General features: G+C 37.9%; 1 protein-coding gene across 2 annotated transcripts in view; it reads left to right on the top strand.

Annotated features, from left to right (window-relative positions):
• MDGA2 (MAM domain containing glycosylphosphatidylinositol anchor 2) overlaps positions 1-21924 on the top strand; it is a 1055744-nt gene that overhangs the window by 872948 nt on the left and 160872 nt on the right. The window lies entirely within an intron of this gene.

Here is a 21924-nt window from a genome sequence, read left to right as displayed (position 1 = left end):
TTAAGAGAGGACAGTATACTTAAAACCGTGAGTCACAGAGGAGAAAACCCTCTTTTCATATCATCTCTAATGTCATCTTATTGTATATTAGAAGGACTTTCAAAGACTCTCTAGAGATAATACACAATAAAACAGCATGTTAAAAAATATAAAGCCAGCACACCTGAGAGTGACCTAGCTACCCCATGTGTTAAAAACAGTATATTCACATTAAGCGTCTTTACCGGAGTAGCAGGTGCAACAGTCTCTCCATTCTTTAAATCAGCACACGTCTATACCACATGGCACTCCGGCAGTGGGACTATTATATGCCGGTATATTCCCATGCATAGCTAAATTAGTAGGCGATGGAATGAAGGACCTACACAGAGATCCATAAGGAGAACACAGGTGCGAATAAGGCTCTCGGATCTGTAAAAATAATTAACATTTTTACCTCTGTGAAATAAAACCCGGCACTACCCAAGCATTTTTGTATGCCATACAGCTTGAGTTTGGCTCAGCCAGCAATAGATGGGACAATAGCTGGGATAATAAGGAGCGAGCCCTTAACAAAGTGGGAGTCCTAATTAATCTATTTTTGTTCTTATTTTTTTTTTTTTTTTTTTTTCTTCTCTTTTCACCTTTTACTAACATTTAAGGAGGGGATTCACCCCAGCCTGTACAAGGACTTGAGCAGGGAGCTGTAAGGCGGGAAGCACCTCATACCTCTATTCTTTACTTCCGCCTGTTAATACGAAGTCAATATAGAGACTATTTGGTCTTATTGGGTCTCCCTTTGGCAATAATGCAAACATAATCTGAACTGTACATCTATACTGTAGAACTTATTTTGAGTACCAACATATTGACTTGTGAGATTTTATAAAGGAATCTCGGAACCACCTTTAACATAATGAGGGGTAAATCTACAAGAGGAGGAGCTATTGCAAAATCACCAAGGGTGACCTCAAGCCCTAACACAATCAGGAAATTTATGACACAAGAAAATTCTTTAGAAAAAACATCTCAGGAAAAACAACAAGGAACAGGAAAGAAGAGAGTGGAGAAAAGTCAAAAAGCTGAAGTAACTAAATCACCTATCAGCTCAGCAAACTCTGAGATAAGCTTAAGGACTGAAAATGAGGAAGAGGAAGAGGAAGAACAGGGAGAAACAAAAGAACATGCCCCTACAAAAGGTGATATGCGAGAAATGTTTGCAGAATTAGAAAAATCACTAAAAATCGAATTGGTTAAAATTCAGACCAACCTAGGACATGTCCAGATGGATCTGGGACATGCCCTGGGCCGGGTAGAAGAACTAGAGAAAAGACAAGAAGACCAAACAAAAATAATACAGGGAATGAGAAGAGAAATAAATGAGACTAAGAAAAAAGCTAGAGATCTAGCTTATAAATTAGAGGACCAAGAGAACAGAGCAAGACGAAAAAATTTGAGGATCCGAGGATTAAGGGATACATCACAGGAAGAAAACTTGGGAGATAAACTTCAAAAAATCTTAAACCCAGTATTAGGTAGAGGGGAAGAAGATCAATTGCTGATTGAAAGAGTCCACCGCATAAGAAAACCGACAGGGATCCCAGCAGAATCACCTAGAGATGTGATAATCAGGTTTCAAAATTATACAGACAAAGCACAAATATGGGAAAATTTAAAGAAGAATAAATCATTAATAAATACAGGAAATACAGAAAATGACAAGATACAGATATTTACAGACTTAGCACCGGAAACACTGAGGAGGAGAAGAATTTTAAAGCCATTGACAGAAGAGATGCAAAAACAAGGAATCAGATACAATTGGGGGTTCCCAGCTAGCCTAATAGGGAAAAAAGATGGACGATCAGCAAAACTCACTTTTCCAGAGGAAACTCAAGAATTTTGCAAAAAACTAGATATACAAGAGCCAAATATGCCTGGATGGTATGAAAATGACAAAGGAGAAGAACCACGAAGAAACTCACAGACGGAAGAACAGCAATGGACATTAGCCAGAAAGAACAAAAGATAAAAAATACGGAAATATTACCTAAATAATGAAAGTTTGGAGAGAACTTTGCAGAGTAGGACGTAAATATACATATATAGGGGGTTGCCTTTTTTTTTTTTTTTTTTTTTTTTTTCTCTTCTTCCCCCTTTTTCCCTCCCTGCCATACTCTGTGAGGTTCTCTCTTATTCATGTATTGGCATGAACTGTGTGGGAGGACTGGGGGGGGAGGAGGGGCTGGGGGGTGGAGGGAAGCTGAGGGAGAGGGAGGGAGGGGAAGGGAGGTAAGCTATATAAAGGAAATAGGATAGCCCCCCCAAAGGCCGGAATGTCCTTCCAATGGAGGAAGGAGATAGAACGTGCTAATCCATTAGAGCACCACCCCAAAAGAAAATGGGTATCAGGGAGAATGACCCAAAGAAACAACTAAATACCCTAAGATCAAAAGTGGATCAAAAGAAAACCAATATAAGACGGAGAGGGATGGAGGAGGGGGGGGAGGTGGGGAGGGGGAGGGATGGGAGGAGGGGTAGAGATAGGGAAACTCCCCTTTGCCTAAAAGGAAAAGAAATTTTAAAAGTTTGTCAGTCCAACAACATGGGTAGAATGCTGTTAGCGGAATTTAAATCGATCCAGCGCATCCGTGTTCAAGGAGGAGCTGGCTCGAGTAGAAAAGATAAAAATGAAAGATGAACAACTAAAAATAATAACATATAATGTAAGAGGATTAAATTCCCATATAAAAAGATATAAAATATTGGAAGAGTTGAGGAGAGAAGCAGCAAATATAGCTTTTCTGCAGGAAACGCATATTTCTCTCCACTCGAATATAAAACTTTTTTCCAAACACTTTCCTAAATGGTACTATGGGGACTCACCAATAGAGCGTGCAAGAGGGGTAGCAATAGGAATAGCAGGAAATATAGAATTCTCCCTAGAAGAAATGAAAACAGATCCGAATGGCCGATATATTTTTCTTAAGGGTCAAATAAGGGGGATGGAGTTGACATTAGCCAATATTTACAATCCAAACAAAAAACCAAGTGAATATCTGGGGAGAATCCTATATGACCTAGAGAGCTTTAAAAAAGGTTATGTGATAATGGCAGGGGATATAAATTTCTGTATGGACCCAAGTGTCGACAGTACATCGGGTGTAAGGATGCTGGGAGAACAAAAACTAAGGAAAATAAGGAAAAAACTATATCAGAATCAACTAGTAGATGCATGGAGGATTCAACATCCAAAAAAAAGAGATTACACTTATTACTCCTCAATACACTCGATGTACTCAAGACTGGACTATTTTTTTATTGACCATCGTCTACTAGAATTTATGGAAAGTACAGAGATAGGCACAATCACATTGTCAGACCACGCACCTCTAATTTTAACAATTAAGATACCGATCCACCACAAAAGTATGGGAACATGGAGGTTAAATGAAGAATTAATTTTAGAGGAAGAAATAGGAAATAAAATAGAAAAAGAACTAGAGTTTTATTTTCAAAAGAACGACACACCAGAAATAGCATCTGCTACACTCTGGGAAGCACACAAAGCTTATATCCGAGGAATATTAATATCCAGTGCGTCAAGAAAAAAGAAAGAGAGGACTAATCAAATTAATACACTTATAAAAGAAATACACGATCTAGAACAAAAACATAAAAAAGAATTTAAAAAAGAAATAGAGAAAAATCTTATAATAAAAAGAGATGAATTAAAAGATCTATTGGAAGAGGAATCTAGAAACCATTTCAATAAGATTGCTAGATACAGACACAAATTTGGAAATAAACCAGGAAGAGCCCTAGCGAGATTACTGATGAGGAAAAAATCAAAAAATTACATAGAAAAAATCAAAAACAGTAAAAACGAAATAATCAACTCAACCACAGGAATAGCTAAAGCCTTTCATGCCTTTTATAGCACTTTATACAATGTCCGAAAGGAAGAAACCTCGAAAATAAGACAGGAAAAAATAATAAATATCCAAAAATATATTAAGGAAGCAGAACTGCCTAAAATCCCAGAAGATAAATTGGAACCTCTTGAAGCTCCAATTACGGAAAATGAAATAAGAGAAGCATTAAAAACTACTCAAAATGGAAGGAGTCCGGGTCCGGATGGATACACAATAAAGTACTATAAAAGATTCAAAGAAATATTAATTCCAATAATGCAAAAATATCTGAATAAAATAGGGAAGGAAGACCTAAGAGAAGAATCTCTAATGGCATACATTACGGTAATACCGAAAGAAGGGAAAGATCAAACCCTATGTTCTAGTTATAGGCCAATTGCGTTGTTAAACGCAGACACAAAATTATTTGCGAAAATCTTGGCAACAAGACTAAAAGAGTTACTAAAAATGTGGATCCATCCGGATCAAACTGGATTCGTTCCAGGCAGAGAAGGAAAGGATAATGTGATTCGTACCCTACTTCTGTTACAAAAAACAAAAAAAATATGAAGTCCCCTCCATCCTGTTATCAATTGACGCCGAAAAGGCTTTTGATAGGGTGGATTGGGACTTCATGAAAGAAACCATAAAAAATTTAGGGATTGGGACAAGAATGAGGCAATGGATAGAGGCATTATATAATAACCCTACGGCAAAAATTAAAATAAATGGAAGCCTATCAGAGAAATTTGGAATGAGTAACGGGACGAGACAGGGGTGTCCCTTATCACCCCTATTGTTCGTATTAACCTTGGAACCATTACTGGCAAAAATTAGACAAAATAAAGACATAAAAGGAGTAACGGTAAACCAAGACGAACACAAAATCGCAGCCTACGCGGACGATTTATTATTCATCGTTACAAATCCAAGGATTACTCTTCCAAATATTCAAAAGGAGTTAAAAGAGTATGGAAAGTTGTCAAACTTTAAAATAAACCCAATAAAATCAGAGATTTTGAATATAAGATTAAATACCCAGGAAGAACAAACAATAAAAACATACTTCCCATATACGTGGACAAAAGAAAAATTAAAATACTTAGGGATATATTTAACACCACAAACTGGAAAATTATACCAAGCTAATTATATACCGTTATTGAACGAAATAAAAACAGATATAAGAAAGAAATCAAATGGTCAAATCTCATGGATCGGAAGAAATAATGTTGTTAAGATGTTTATCTTGCCAAAAATCTTATACACCTTCTCCTTGTTGCCAATAAACATCCCCGCAACTTTCTTTAGGGTTATAAGAACTTTACTGACAAAATATATATGGCAGTGGAAAAAACCCAGAATACAGTACAAGATCCTTACAAGAAGTAAAACACAAGGAGGATTAGCAACTCCAGATATAGAAAGGTATTATAAGGCGGTAATTATTACACGAATGGTGGAATGGACAAAAATAGAAAAGGGGGAAAAAAGATGGGTAGAGATAGAATGTGCACAAAATAATAATCACTTACACAAAACAATATGGATACCACCCAAATATAGGGAAATACAGGGAGCACACGAATTGACAAAGGTAGTTTATAAAATATGGGATGGGATCAACAAACAATTGAAATGGGAATACAACTCACCAATGATAGCATTAAATGGCACTAAATACTTTCCACCAGGGAAAGAAGAAAAGGGTGGAAATTGGATAGGGAACACTCAATTAAAAGACATTCTACACAAAGGTCACATAAAAACACTTCAGAAATTAAAACAAGAAAATAAAAATATAAAAATAGATGATTGGAGATACCTCCAGCTGAGACATTTTGTCAGCTCATTACCACAGCCGATTAGGTCGGATAAAAATCTTAACAACATCGAGAAACTGAGTTATTCTTCCACGCAAAGGCATGGAGTTTCTCAGATTTATAAAATGCTGACAGAATGGCACAGTTTGGAAAAACCTCCATATATAGTAAAATGGGAAAAAGAAATTGGGACACACTTGCAAGGACAGGAACTTGGGACTGTACTAAGGATGGTTGGATCCACAGCCACAGACGTAAGTACAACAGAATTAAATTATAAATGTCTGCTTAGGTGGTATATCACTCCAGAAGTAATAAATAAATACCAACCAAACAAGATAGACAAATGCTGGCGGGATTGTGGCAACATAGGTACAATGTACCATCTATTTTGGGATTGCCCCAAGATAAAAGATTTCTGGCTAGAAGTTAGACAATTGACTGAAGAAATCACTGGAATAAAAATACCAAACGATCCATGGGTCTGCCTATTTCATAAAACAATAACACCTTTAAAAAAATATAATATGACTCTTGTCCCAACTTTGCTGAATATAGCAAAGGGAACCATACCAAAAAAGTGGAGAGAAAAGGAGAGCCCGAAAATAAAGGAATGGTGTAAAAAGATAAATAACAACTTTAATATGGAATATATATGTAACACACAAGAGGAAATTCCAATAAACATGAAAAGAAAATGGGGAAAATGGAAAGAATTTAAAAAATCAACTAAATATGTTGAAATAAATAGTTAAGCATATCTACCATGGGGAGGCACTGTAGAACGGAAGTTGTTGGCAAGAAGGGGAGGAATTTTGGGAAGGGGGGGAGGGAGGGAAGGGGAAAATATTTATATTTATGAGATCTGGTATATGAATTACGGTATTTTCTTTCTACATGTAAAGTGTGAACCTTAATTTGGAAAACACTGTTGTAAACCTAAATTTTATATGCAAATAAAAATAAAGTTAAAAAAAAGAAACACAGCGTATACTGTAAGGTGACTGCATTGAATAATAGAAGATAAAAATGCTAATACTGAGGTTTGTAGAATCCTGAAATGGAATGAAAAAAGGCTACAGTAAGTAGGAAGATTGCAAGTTTAAGAAGTGAATTGAAAATGGTGAGATAAAGGAGGGTTTGAAGATAAGCAAACTGCCAGAAAAAGGTCCGAATTTTTCCACAGTAGCTGAGGAATCCATTAAAACAATATGAAAGGGTGGAAGTGTTTCAGTATTTTAACTCTCAATCATAAGGTAAAAATACACATTCATCTATTTGTGCTCTAACATTTTAACTCATCCACTCAGAATAGTACTCTTTTCTTAAATGACCCTGTTCATGAACACGCACACATTGACCAATGTACATGTGTATACATTACATTTTATGTTCTTGGGTAAATTACTTACCTCCCACCTGTCCAGATTTACAAGGAAGGTCATTATTTTCAGACCCAGACAAGGTTGTTTTTTCAGACTTGGGCATGTTTAATTCAAATGTTAGTTGTGTGTAATATATGACTGTAAGTAATTTTAGTTGATAGGTTTAGAGTTCTTCAATTATTCTTACTGTCCTATGTTTCTTGCTTCTCTGTCACTATGTTTGAAGAATCCACAAATGCTTGCTTTTACAAATAAAAAAAAACAGGTTTTTATTGCATCTATTGTGATCAGTTATGATTCACTTCCTGGCTGACCACTTTTTTGCACTTTTCTAAAGTATCATGCAGACCTCAGCTGTTTCCATTCAAACAGTAGTACACCTAATTTTATTTATGTTTTTATTTTATTTTATTTTTATTGTAGACAGTTTGGGTCTTGAAATGCAAAGTGTTTAACCACCTTAGCGGTATCCCCGAGCGTGACTCGGGGTAGGAATTTCCTGCTACTATCGGTATCCCTGAGTCACGCTCGGGGTAGATGTGCAGACAGCGCAGCGGAGTGTCTTACCTTCTCCTGGCGATCCAGCGATGAGCTCTCATTGCTGTGACCGCCAGCCGAGATCCCCGCCGCTTGTCTGTTGGTGTGATGACTTCCTAGTTCCGTTCCCTGCAGCAGCAATGCTGCATGGGAGCGGAACTAGGGAGGGAAATTCGAACGTTGCACAAAACACAAACACATAACACATTTTATATTATATATGTGTATATATATGATATACCTATACACACATATATACTGTATATATAAAATTATATTATTGATTCAATTATAATTCATGCGTTATATATATTATATATATATATATATATACACACACACACACACACACACAACACATATATATATATATATATATATATATATATATATATACATATATATATATATATATATATATACATATATATATATATATATATATATATATATATATATATATATATATATATATATAATATATAACGCATGAATTATAATCTAACCGATAATATAATTTTATTATATATATTATATAATAAAATTATATTGTTGATTCGATTATAATTCATGCGTTCGTGTTTCAAATTTAACTAGAGTCTTGTTTTGGTCAGGTTTAAGTCAGTAATTACTAAGAATTGTAGGCCTATAATACATAACGCCAAATTTCCATGAAAAAAATTGTACCGCTTTTGGTACAGAATTCCTGACTGAATCATACCGCCAGGGAGGTTAACCACTTCAGCTCTGAAAGGTTTTATCCCCTTCCTGACCAGAGCACTTTTTGAAATTTGGCGCTGCGCTGCTTTAACTGGTAATTGTGTGGTCATACAACACTGTACCCACAAACAATTTGCGTCCTTTTTTTCCCCACAATTAGAGATTTCTTTTGGTGGCATTTAATCACCACGAGATGTTTATTTTTTGCAATATGAATAAAAAAATATCAAAATTTTTTCTACTTTTTGTTTAAAAAAAAATCCAATAAACTCATCTGTCATACATATAGGCTAAAATGTATTCAGCCAAATGTCTCGGGTAAAAAAAAAATCATAAAGTGTATATTTTTTGGTTTGCGCAAAAGTCTACAAACTATGGTACATTTACTTGAATTTACGCAACCTTTAGTTTACGACTGCCTATCTCATTTTTTGAGGTGCTAAAATGTCAGGGCAGTAAAATTCCCCCAAATTACCCCCTTTTAGAAAGTAGACACACCAAGGAATTTTCTGAGAGGCATGTTGAGCCCATTAAATGTTTCACTTTTTTTGTCACGTGATTGAAAAATTACAAAAAAAAATAATAATGGTTTTACACAAAAGCATCACTGAAATTATATATTTCTCACACATGCCATGGGTATTTGGGGAATTACATAACAAAATGTATTCTGCTGCTTCTCCTGAGTACGGGGATACCCCATGTGTGAGACTTTTTTGGCAGTCTAGCTGCGTACTTGACCCCGAAAACCAATCACTGCCCTCAGGCTTTCTAAGGGCGTAAAATGTTGATTTCACTCCACACTAACTATTAACCTGTATTTACATTACACAGGCACAGGAGGTTCTTCTATTGGTCAGAACCGATCAGCAGTTCCAGGCTATAAATCATTGGCCTGGACCAGATGACTGAATCAGGTCACCGTGGGAACGGCGGGCGCGCACACGTCCCTGGCCCGCTAGCACACATTATGTACCTATATGCGCAGTATATATGTGGTGGGCCGTCGGGAACTGGTTAACCTACTTTGTTGTTTTTCCTAATACTAATTGCGTGCAAGTCTACTGTGATTTTTTCCACCGTCACTGTGTATTTTTCCAAAATTTTAATTTTAAATGATAAATGATGACTCTGTATTATACATGATATACAGGTACATCTCATTAAATTAGAATATCCTCAAATGTTAATTTATTTCTTTTCAATTCAAAAAGTGAAACTCCTGTGAAAACGTCACACTGGAGCTCATGCAACTTGGATTCTGTGCCAAGTTCTCTCCACTCTTCCTCCAGACTCTGGGACCTTGATTTCTAAATAAAAGGCTACATTTTCCACAGTCCATGATAATTTAAGGAGCCATGGCAACTGCTGGTGTTGGTCCAATGTGTTTTATCCAGAGTTGTATAAAGTACTCGAAACCCATACTTGAGTAAAAGTACAAGTGCTCGATCAAAAAGTGACTTGAGTAGAAGTGGAAGTGCTCGATCAAAAAGTGACTTGAGTAGAAGTACTAAAGTATTCAACATTTTTTGTACTTAAATATTGCAAGTAGTTTTTTTTTAAATTTTGCTACTCAAGTACTGAAAGTAAAAGTACCAGTAGTTTTGAAAAAAAAAATGCTACTCAAGTACTGAAAGTAAAAGAACAAGTACTGTGTTATGTAGTTATTAAAGAAAGAAGTCAAAAGTTTGAACATCATATTGTTTTTTTATTATTTCAAATGCAGCTTTTATTTATACATACAGTAGCTTTTATTTTCGTATGCGCTGATAATACACATGTTTTGAGCTTCATGAAACCTGCCATCTACTGTTCTGGCAGTGGTAATTTTTATAATTGTAACGAGTAACTATGCAGCACAAAAAAAAAAAAAATATCGGAGTAGAAGTATTGAAATCATTGAAAAAATGTAGTGAAGTAAAAGTGGAAGTAGGAGAAAAAAATTCTACTCCAGGAAAGTACAGATACCGCCTTTCAGTACTTAAGTACAGTAGTGAAGTAGTTCTACTTAGTTACTATACATCTCTGGTTTTATCAAGTCCAAAATCAGTGCAGCCCTCTACCAGGACATTTTAAAACACTTCATGCTGACCAGCTTTACTGAGATGCTGATTTATTTTTCCAGCAGGACTTGGCACCTGCCCACACTGTCAAAAGTACCAATACCTGGTTTAATGATTATAGTATCACTGTGCTTGATTGGCCAGCAAACTCCCCTGACCTAAACCCCATAAAGAATCTGTAGGGTATTGTCAAGAGGAAAATAATAGACACCAGACCCAACAATGCATACGAGCTGAAGGCCGCTATGAAAGCAACCTGGGCTTCAACACCACCTCAGCAGTGCCACAGACTGATCACCTCCATGCCACGCCCCATTAATGCAGTAATTCATGCAAAAGGAGCCCCGACCAAGTATTAAGTGCATTCTATACTGTACATGGACATACTTTTCGCTAAGCCAATATTTATGTAATAAAAATCCTTTTTTTATTGGCCTTATGTAATATTTTAATTTTCTGAGATACTGAATTTTGGGTTTTCACTAGCTGCAAGCCATAATCATCAAAGTTAAAAGAAAGAAATGCTTGAAATATATCACTCTGTGTGTGTATACATCTATATAAAATATATGAGTTTCACTTTTTGAATTAAATTAATGAAATATATTAACTTTTTAATGATATTCTCATTTTATGTGATGCACGTGTGTGTGTGTGTGTGTGTGTGTGTGTGTGTGTGTGTGTGTGTGTGTGTGTATATATATATATATATATATATATATATATAATAACCAATGTAACAGATATAAAGGAGGTGGTGTCATTTAGCGGTACAGGATGTATTTTATGAAATTGTAGCATTTTCTTGACATCCAGTGAGAATGGAGGACAATGGCTTCTTTGTTAGAACTTCCTGGCCCCCAAATATTGCTTGCTATTTTGCTATTTCATATTTTTGTTATTTATATATACAAAGTTGTATTTGCCCCATCTTACGCCATTTTAACATAAGTGTATATGTAATGATCAAATTTGACTGCCCCATGTAGATATTGTATTCAAAATCTTACTGTATGCCAAGTAAAAAGCAATGCACAAAATCCGAGATAGCAAGAATAACTTGCCACAAATTTGTGGCAGTGTTGAATTGTAAGTCATGTTAACTTGCTGCACATTTTCACTGACAAGTTCTACACTTGCAGAGCACTTGAAGCATGAGTTCTAAGTTGACACTTTTTCAATTTGTAGCAAATATGCGTGGCAAGTTTCTAGCAAAAGCAAAGTTGCAGTGGTGAGTCTACAGCAAGAGTTCTGCAAGTCACAGTGACCCCTGTGGTGGGATGAATATTGCACAACATAACTGAACCAGAACTTGCAGCAGACTTGCAGAATGTTTGCAAAGAAAGTTGATCCCGAGTCATTCCATGCAGACTTGCTGCAATTGTGCAACAAACTTGTGAAGCCTGGCAAGTCTAGCAATAACTTAGCAAGTCATTTTCAAACTTGCAGTACTATTGCTTGCTATCTGAGATGTTCTTTTCATTAGGCTAATAACCCAGCAATAACAGACCTGCGTGGTACCTTGTGCATGAATGATTAAACGTCTTTTTATTTTTTACATTTTTAAACATCGAATTTGGGTTCAGTGTGAGTTCAAGGCAAAAAAGAAAAAGCATATCTGCTTCCTGCAGCAGTTGTCATGCATTTTCATAAATTCAATGTGGCACAAAATAAATCTTCTTTTCTTTTGTATAACTATAAGGGGGGTTACTGCTAAATAGTACAAATAATGACATTTGTATAAAACCTGCTTTATGCTTGTTAGTTTAAACATATATTTTGGTAAATCGTCTCACAATGAGATACAAAAACTGCATGTCAAATTTTAGCATGAATGGTTGATTTTGTGGGATTTGGACCCTCAAAGAATGCATTTTCATGTGATGTGCACATCTGCTGTATATTGCATGCCATTCTTTCTCACCATAGCTAGTGAGGCATGCGGGTGGCTTCTTTGTGATCATTCAGCAGATAGCACTGGTTGGTAAGTTCAGAAAAATATTCTCAAGAAAAACTTTCAATCTCTTTTTCTTAAGATGTAAAAAGTGCCCCTTGTCCTCTGTAATAACCTTAACCCCTTGGCGCCGACCCCATGCAAATATGCAGCCTCTCGGCGTTTGGTCCTCAGCGCCATGGGGGCCACATTTTTAAGTGAATTGCTGTCACTAGAGCTGTGCCGAGAGCACACGTGCACAGTTGCTGGCGCCTAACCAAAAGCTTTTCGGATCACGTGATCAATGTACAGTGTGTTACTCTCGTGCTATCAATATATGTATAATACAATTTGGTAATACGGCTGCTGTTGGCATTCTATAGCTTGTCCACAGCTATTGTTAATGGTATAAAATAATAATAGTGCTGCGCTGCCAATTAGATCATGCAATACCCTGTGTGTATTTTATATAATGATCACGCAAAAGGGTGAAAATAAAACGTAAGTGAATAAATATCTGTTCAAATCCACAAACTTAAAATCATGCGACTCAGATAAAATAAAAGGCACATAGATAATCGCATTTATATAGTGCAATGTGCAAATCCCCAAATAGGGCCAATGTGCACCTAATATCTGTACATTCAAATATTAACAGCTAGCATAATATATACAGTATCTCCCAAAAGTGAGTACACCCCTCACATTTTTGTAAATGTTTTATTATATATTTTCATGTGACAACACTGAAAAAATGTCACTTTGCTACAATGTAAAGTAGTGAGTGTACAGCTTGTATAACAGTGTAAATTTGCTGTCCCCTCAAAATAACTCAACACACAGCCATTAATGTCTAAACCGCTGGCAACAAAAGTGAGTACACCCCTACGTGAAAATGTCCAAATTGGGCCCAATTAGCCATTTTCCCTCCTCTGTGTCATGTGACTCATTAGTGTTACAAGGTCTCATGTATGAATGGGGAGCAGGTGTGTTAAATTTGGTGTTATCGCTCTCGTTCTCTCATACTGGTCACTGGAAGTTCAACACAGCACCTCATGGCAAAGAACTCTCTGAGGATCTGAAATAAAGAATTGTTGCTCTAATAAAGATGGCCTAGGCTATAAGAAGATTGCCAAGACCCTGAAACTGAGCTGCAGCACGGTGGCCAAGACCATACAGTGGTTTAACAGGACAGGTTCCACTCAGAACAGGCCTCACCATGGTCGACCAAAGAAGTTGAGTGCTACTGATCTGGGTGATCTAGGTCTTCTATGATAAGCACCATTGTCCCCCTTCCCCTTTGGATTGTCTCCCCTTTCACTGCTGTTCATGCTTTGTACATTGTCTTATATTATCTGTATCTTATTATATTCCAGAGCATTTCTACAGTTTCTCCTCCTGAAGAAGCGGGTTCCAACCGCAAAACATGTAGAGGAGCATGCGTCCAGTGAGGAACTTTTACTCATTTTTCTTCCTCATTGGAGTGCATCAAGTATTAGTAGGATATTACTAGACTTAGTCCAATGTTTTATGTACCTTTAGGTACCCAGAAAGTCTAATTTTTCTCCCCTTACCCCTTTCCTTGGAGATGTTTTTTTGGGGAAACTGTCTCCCTTTCCAGTTTTGTATTATATGGATGATGGTATCCCCATTACTTTTTGACCATAGAGGCTCACCCTGTATTTATATCCACCAATCAGAATTGTTGCTATGTTTTTCAGTGAAGCTAAAGGAGAAACATGACTGGTTGCCGTTGACTCCAGAGTTAATGAAATAGACGCCTTATGCCTAAATATTCTGAAGAGGGTAACTACTAATGGACACCTTTTAATATTTGTATCTATTACACGGTGTACTACAGCTTATACTCCAGCTATGTGAGAGGGCTGTTTTTTGACTGCTTGTGGCCCTAAGCCAGTTTAAATTTGGCAAGAGGAGGCATATTTTTTCATTATTTGTTATTCTTCTGTGGGGAAAAAAGATGTAAAATAATAAGACTAATTAGTTGATGTTTATTGGCACACAACAAATCCAGGATAGTTAAAAGGGAACTTCTGTGTTATTTTAAAAGCCTATTTACCTCCTTACTAACTACCAAAAACACTTTAATTCCACTTTTTCCATTGATTCAAATACATCTCACCAAAATGGCAACAGTTTGCTGAAACCTCCTGATTTCCATCAAATTTTAAAGGGAAATAAAGTCTTAATTTCACTCATACTTAGAACTGCGATCCTGTTGTGATTTCCTTCACTTTCATTTGTTTCCTTCACTTCAACAATAAAAAGAAAACTAACCATTGCCCACTATATCTAAATATACAAAGTCGTGTTTTAATCCACTTGAGAAAAATTGTTTGGCTGCGTCCTATGCTATCATATACTGAAGCTGAAAAGCTGATCCATACATTTGAGTTCTCCTGACTTGATTACTGCACAGCAATGCTCTAGTCGATGGTGTATCTAAATCCACTATTAATCGACTACAATATGTACAAAATTCTGCAGCCAGAATCCTGACTAGGTCATATACAAGTGATCATATTACCCCTATTCTGGAGTCCTTGCCCTGGCTACCTATCAGGTTTCACATAGGATCCTCTCCTATAAAGCTTGGCACCCCATAACCAGTCTGAACTTTTATCAACTTACTCTCCCCCTCATAACCTCTGCCCCTCAAATGGTCTTCTGTGTCCCCCCCCCCCCCCACTCACCTCTACTCGATGGGAGACAGCATTCTCCTTCTACCTGCTATGCCCCATTTCACTTCCTAAGAGCATCAGAGAGTCATCATCTTCTCTAAACTCTTTCAAATCAAATCTAAAAACTTTTTTCTTTCGACAAGCTTTCACGAATCTGTCCCCTTTTTTCCCTTTATTTCACCCCATGTATTCCTTGTGTTTTTTTTTTTTGTTTCTCTTGTCTTTGTAAAGCGCTTTGAGAAGCTACCTTTGAAGGCACTTTATAAAAAAAAAAATATTATTGTTAATTAATAAAATGCCATCTTTTTTTTTTTTTTTTTTTTTACATTTTGAAGCTATGGCCCAACGTAGACCTAAAGCACCTTGCAGAGGTTATTCCACTCAAGTCAGCCCTCTGTTTCTCTTGTTCTCGATAGAACAGTGCTGCTCTTACTAGCTAGCCATAAATATGTTACCTTAGAAATCGGATGTCTCCTTCAAATTTCAGCATGTCACAAAGCACTATGGTGGTCCTCTGTTCATATAGGCAGCCCATTATTTTAATAACCTTCTTTTAGCTATCTTCTGATCTTGCCGTAATTGAAATTAGACATACAGAACCATGGACACATCCCTTTATGTGTACAAGTCAATTACTGTTAATAAAACGACTTAATATTTTTTTTTTTTTTCTGCCAGCGAATGGAGTATTACATGAAAAATTAATGATAACTGTCTCAGGTGCTTTTTATGCGGCCTTTGAATTATGATTCAAAGTTTAGGCATGAATTATGGGGAAAAATTATTGTGATTAGCTTTGCAGGAGCTGTTTCAATAGAACCTGTCACGGGCGGTTATGGAACGTCCATCGCTTGTACCTGCACAATGTCAAAGTTCACAGATGCATTTAATGATCCTATTACTAAAATGAATTATTCCTTTCCTTGTCTTGAAAAATTCCTTGCAAATGCCGCTATTATTATACATATTGTACGGCACGGAAATGTCAGGCTTTATATGAGGGCTGAACTTATTCAGCTTATTCACCACGACACAGCAGGCTTGGCAATTCCATAACAACCTTCTTCTTAGTGTACAATGACATTGTCTATTGCCGACCTGTATTCTATTTGCAAGACAGTAGAGCTGTGCTTAATGGGAACCTGTCAGGTTGAAACATTGAAGTTGCCATTGCTGACTGTTGTTTTGCAGGTGCAAGTTCTGTAACTTCTTCTCAATGCACTACTTTTTGAGCCACTGACCTGAACTAACATGCAGCCATTGAAGTGTTGGGACATCTTACATACACATGCTATTGATTTTTGTTACAAGGAACGTTAAGGATGACCACCCTCTTTCTTGTATCCTTAAGTTAACCATACACATTTAGATTTCTTTTCCTTGATCACTATACCCAAACAGCCCACAATATTCTGTCCAGAGCCTTTGATTTTTTGAGGTTGTTCGGTAGGATGGTGATCACAGGGCCACCCAATCAATTAATTTTAGGCTGTCCATCATGAACTGTCTGACATTCACATAGTGTATGGCCAGTTTAAATACAGATCAAGGACTTTGGGATTGATTTGCTAAAACTGGAGAATGCAAAAATTGTTGGATTTTTCCCACAATCTGTTCCCACGACAGTGGTTATTAGGAGAAATAAAGTGCATCTCACCCATGGGGACACAGGCAGCATAGGGTCCTGTGTCAACAGGACTTGAGCCCTGTGTCAACAGGACTTGAGCTTTTGTCGATAGCATCAGCTTGAATTTCTTCTGAGATCATTCAGAATTAATTGACTTGCATTTGACCTGCTTCAATAGGGTTTTATATTCCCATAGTGTTCCTACAACCTTGATAGCGTTTCCAGTCATTCCCCACTCATACTGTATGTTTTGGCTTTAGTCCCATTACCAAGTGATAACCATTGTTTTTGATTATAGGTTAAATTAATATGTACATGGGAGGAGCTTTCTATAAAAACATCATACTGCGACAATTTTTCACATGCCATTGGTCAAATGCTAGTTTTATGTGTTAAAAAGAAAGTTACCAGATTTCTTATGTACAAACATAAGGAAGTAGGGTGATAGGTTGGTCGTCATGTCCTCCTACATCCCCTCTCTCATTGGGTGCCATGCGAGGGTCACATGAGAGACCCACCCCGGGGTAGATTCTTTGGGATACGCTAGGCATTGAACGGGTCACTAACCTATGCATGTGAGGTAACACTTCACCCAAAGGCGTGTTTACCTATGCCTGGACCCAGGCTGGAGCCTCAGTCATGTGAAGAGTCAGACATTAAGGTGGCCCCCTAACTCAGAGATGAGCCACATGTGTGCAATACCCACAGTACAGAGTTTCTCCTTAAGCTTCTTCATTCCATGTCCAACACATTTGTACTGATGTGCAGTATATGTTGCATTCAGAGGGACAGGCTGAGCCTCTGCCCACTCCATTAGTCAACGTACCTCTGTTACTGTACCTAACTCCCAGTAACAGAATGGGGTCCTGCCAAGCACGTAGCACGGACCTAATGCATGCCCTCACTTAACTCTTCTCTACCCGTACCTAGTGACAGGGTCATACATCTCCATAACGCTAGTCCACTCCCAGAGGACCTGTTCACCTAATAGGTCCCAGGCCAATGACTGGTTGCGGTTTCTCCTTGTGATTACTCATGAACCTCTGTCGTAGTGGTGTTACACTTACCTGATGATATAGGGAGCGGCAGGGAGTGAAGAAAAAAAGTAAGCATACACTGCTGGGGAGGGGGTATTAAGGCGATCCTGTTGCTTTACCCTATATGGCCAGAGTGGAAGTTTGCCTTCAGCTCAAATTGAAGAGCTGAATGAGTCACTAGAATGTCCCATCTCCCCCGTCCACACTATACAGAGTTTCAATTAGAAAGAGACACTCTGAAAGCAAAAAAGCAGCTGCTGTTCACTTTCTCCTTACACAACTGCCAATATTTGACACTGGTGTCATGGATGGACACTGTATTAAATGTTTATTTGTAAAACAAAGATCAATTTTGCAAGTTCTCCAAATATGTTCATTATAATGAGGGATACTTCTTCATATTAAGTATAGCAGACATAGAAAAGAAGAGAGCCACCGAGAGACTGCAGAAGCTGTGGGTTGATTAGACCCTTCTATCATGTGTTCAACCTTTATAGTATCTAGAGCATGACAGATCTGGGCAAAAGACACCATAATGTCACCCCCTTTGGCATGGGATATTCTTATACATTTCTATTTAGCAACTCTAGTTTTGACACGAGGAGCGTGATCTTCCTCTGAGCAGTGTACCTCTTGACTCTTTAGCACAGATCTCATGAGAAGTCCATGCCTTTGCTTGGAATTTCCTGTCTTCAATTTATTTTTCTAGTGTAGGAACTGCTGAATGAAGGCAATGGCCTCTTGGGTGACCATAAAAGCCTAATGGCGAAAAGCTTGGGGCAAGATCATACCAGAACATAAGTGTCAAAAACTTGTTAAAGCAAAATCAGACGGACATCTGTACTGGGATTGGCACTTTTTCAAGTGTGTGTGTGTATATATATATATATATATATATATATATATATATATATATATATATATATATATATATATATATATATCTCATTCTGGTTTAGTGCCGACAAGACGGAAAGTAATATTATCCATCTTTGACTGCTGAGCCTTACTTAAAATTCACCCCATGATCAAGGCCGCGACTGTAGACAGTGTCACATAACTCTTTCCCTTTTTGTCAATATCAACAGATATTTAAGTGATTAAGTAAAGTCATGGCATATCGCTGTGCCATTAATCAAGCATGTATAAGTTTCTCAAATTATCAGGAACAATTCGTTGAAGCTATTTATATTCAGCAGTCCCGTTATCACTGAGTCTAGCTTGCATTTTAATGATCATGTCACATCATGTGCACTGACACTATTTTCATATCTCCGTGCCTTAAAATTAACTTATTAGGAAGTGGGACAGCTCGGGATCATTTGCTAAGCATGCTAATCTCAGTAGGACTAGGACAGTTAATACTTGGGCAAATAGCATTTATTATGCAGAGACCTATAACAACTACACCTGGGATTTATTATCTACACAAATGTGTGCAAATTAAAGACCTTAAAAAATATAAACGTTAAGAGCACTTAGACGGCTTAATGAGAAAGCAACATATAAAACATAGTAAACTACTGGTACTTTCCTGTAAACCCTGGAACTGTGCTTAAAGTGGTTGCAAAGGCACAAGGTTTCTTAACTACATGCATTCTAGGTGTAGCAGCCCCCCCCCCCAAATATTTACCCGAGCCCCCTCTCGATCCAACAACTCTGTCACTAAAATAAAAATGATTAATAAATACCCCCCTGTAAAGAAAACCTACATTGCTTACCTTTCCTGCTTCCTGTGTCATTGTTGTTAGTCATGAAGAATAACATATGGCTGAAGATTTGCACTTTTGTGAGAGTGTATGTTTCTCGTTACCCCACTTTGAGCTGTGGTTCCTCCTGTTTGCTCATACATCACCACTGGGTCCTGTAGTGACATAGGGAAAAGCTGGAGGAACCACAGCACCCAATTCCTTCCAAAGCAGCTAATGGTGCAAGCTTCTCCCTATGAGGCCGTGACCAACACGTTGATGGAACTCAACTGGTTGATTTGTATTGCTCTGTATAATGGATCACAATACTTTCTCTCTTCCTTGGCCTTTTGTTTATTGATATTTATGCTGTTAAAATGGCAAACATTTGCCTCCTGTCCTGCCAATCTGGTCTCTGCATCGGTGACCGATTCCATCGCTACCACACACTAGTGGAGCATTAGTATAGGGTACAGCACGGCCCAGTCTAGGGCACACTTTCACACAGGGTCTCAAAAGAGGTTAGATGGTGATCACATTTTAAAAGACCCTAGGCTAAAATGTTTCACGTTTTTTAACAGTTTCCAAAAAAAGTTACAAAATTTAAAAAAAATAAATAAATAAAAAAAATAGAAAAGCCCAAAATAGTTGTCGTTTTATTGAGTTAATTTTCTGTTCTTACTGTTTTACTGTACTTTATAATATACTGCTATACTGTAATGTTTTATTGTTACTGTTTTACTGTACTGTATACTATTATATTTTAATATTTTATTGTTACTGTGTTTTATTGTTAACCATTGTTTGCTTTGCAGGTACTTCCATCAGTTGCAGCACTGTTTTATTTATTTGACAGCAACAGTGTTTGCTTTCAGCATATATGCAAATTAATGATTGCAGCGCTGTAGGAAGTGATTTTACCACCGCAGTTAAAAAAAAGAGTATATATGGCGAAGCTAGAGGGATGAGGTGACACAGAGGGTGGATCTTCCCTATGCTTCGCCATATATTTTTTAACACTTTTTTATTGGCAGAGATTTCTTCATCCACATCCATGGGCTGAACGAAAAAAAAAAAAAAAAGAACATTGCATATATGCCCATAATTTGAAGTTGGTGGCTGCTGGGAGGTCTAATGGTGGGCATACCACACACTTTATGGCAGAGATTTCTTCATCCACATCGAGCAATGTGAATGGAGGAATCTGTTAGGTTCTCTTTTTTCATTCAGCCCACAGGCTGCATGAAAAAGAAGAACCTTCAATATATGCCCAACAAAGACCAGCAACGTACTGGTACATCGCTAGACCTTGCGTGGTCATACCAGGATGATGCTTGCAGATTTAGGCATCATCTTGTTATCGTTTTTTATAGACAGCAGTCGGCTTACATGTAAAAGCAATCCTAGACTGCTTTTACGCCTTCCACGGTTTTCTCGGGCTCTCCTGTCCCACTGGGTAACCCAAAACTGCAGCCTGTGTTTCCAGCCTGTGGTCAGCTGACCATAGAGCTAATTGGAGATCAGAATGGCTCCAATCATCTCTATGGCCTAAGATACCGGAAGCTACGAGCATTTCATTACTTCGGTTTCGCCAGATATAAACATCGCCAGTGGGAAAGCGTCTGATCACACCAATCTTGGTGTGGTCATATGCTTTAAAGGCAGAGGAGAGATCTAGAGTCTAAATGACCCCACTTTTTTTTCGAAATAGAGTACCTGTCACTACTAGGGTTGAGCGGACACCTAGATGTCCGTGTTCGACGGGTTCGGCCGAACTTTAAAAAAAAGTCCGGGTCCGTGTCCCGGACTTTTACCGAACTTTTCCCGGACACCGAACCCCATTGAAGTCAATGGGGACCCGAACTTTAAGGCACTAAAATGGCTCTAAAACACCAAAGGAAAGGGCTAGAGTGCTGCAAATGGCAGCAAAACGTAATTAAGAGCATGGCAAGTGCTCTGCAAACAAATGTGGATAGGGAAATAACTTAAAACAACAAAAAAAAACAGAAAAATAAAACAATGTTCTTCTTCATCTCTGAAGGACGAGGCCCATATGGAGTAGGAGGGAGGTTGAGGTGGTGGTGGATGTGGCGGTGACATAGGCGTGCGCACAGGGTGTGCTGGGTGTGCCTGGGCACACCCTAATCACCTAGGGCACATAGCATTGCCAGTGAGGAGATGGGAAAGATCTCCCTGGGACCTGCTCTGCTCTATTTCTCCTTGCCTACAGGTACATGGCCCCGATACATTACTCTCCCTGCTGGCAAACACATGCATGTGTATTTCAACTTTGGGGTGCACACCTTAATGCAATAGGCTGCGCACACCTATGGGCGGTGTAGGTGGAAGCGGCGGTGGAGGAGGACCAGGGCCGGATTAACAGCATCATGGGCTTGGTGCTGAGGATTTTGAAGGGCCTTAAGGGCCGTGCCTTGCCATGCACCCAGAGGAGGAAGGGTGCAGCCATGCATGCCTAATTCAACATGGGATGCTGTCTCTGAAGCCCATAAACACAT

Source organism: Pelophylax lessonae (assembly GCF_965119305.1).
Source record: "Pelophylax lessonae genome assembly, chromosome: 13".
NCBI lineage: Eukaryota > Metazoa > Chordata > Amphibia > Anura > Ranidae > Pelophylax > Pelophylax lessonae.
This window is presented reverse-complemented; position numbering and strand designations above follow the sequence as displayed.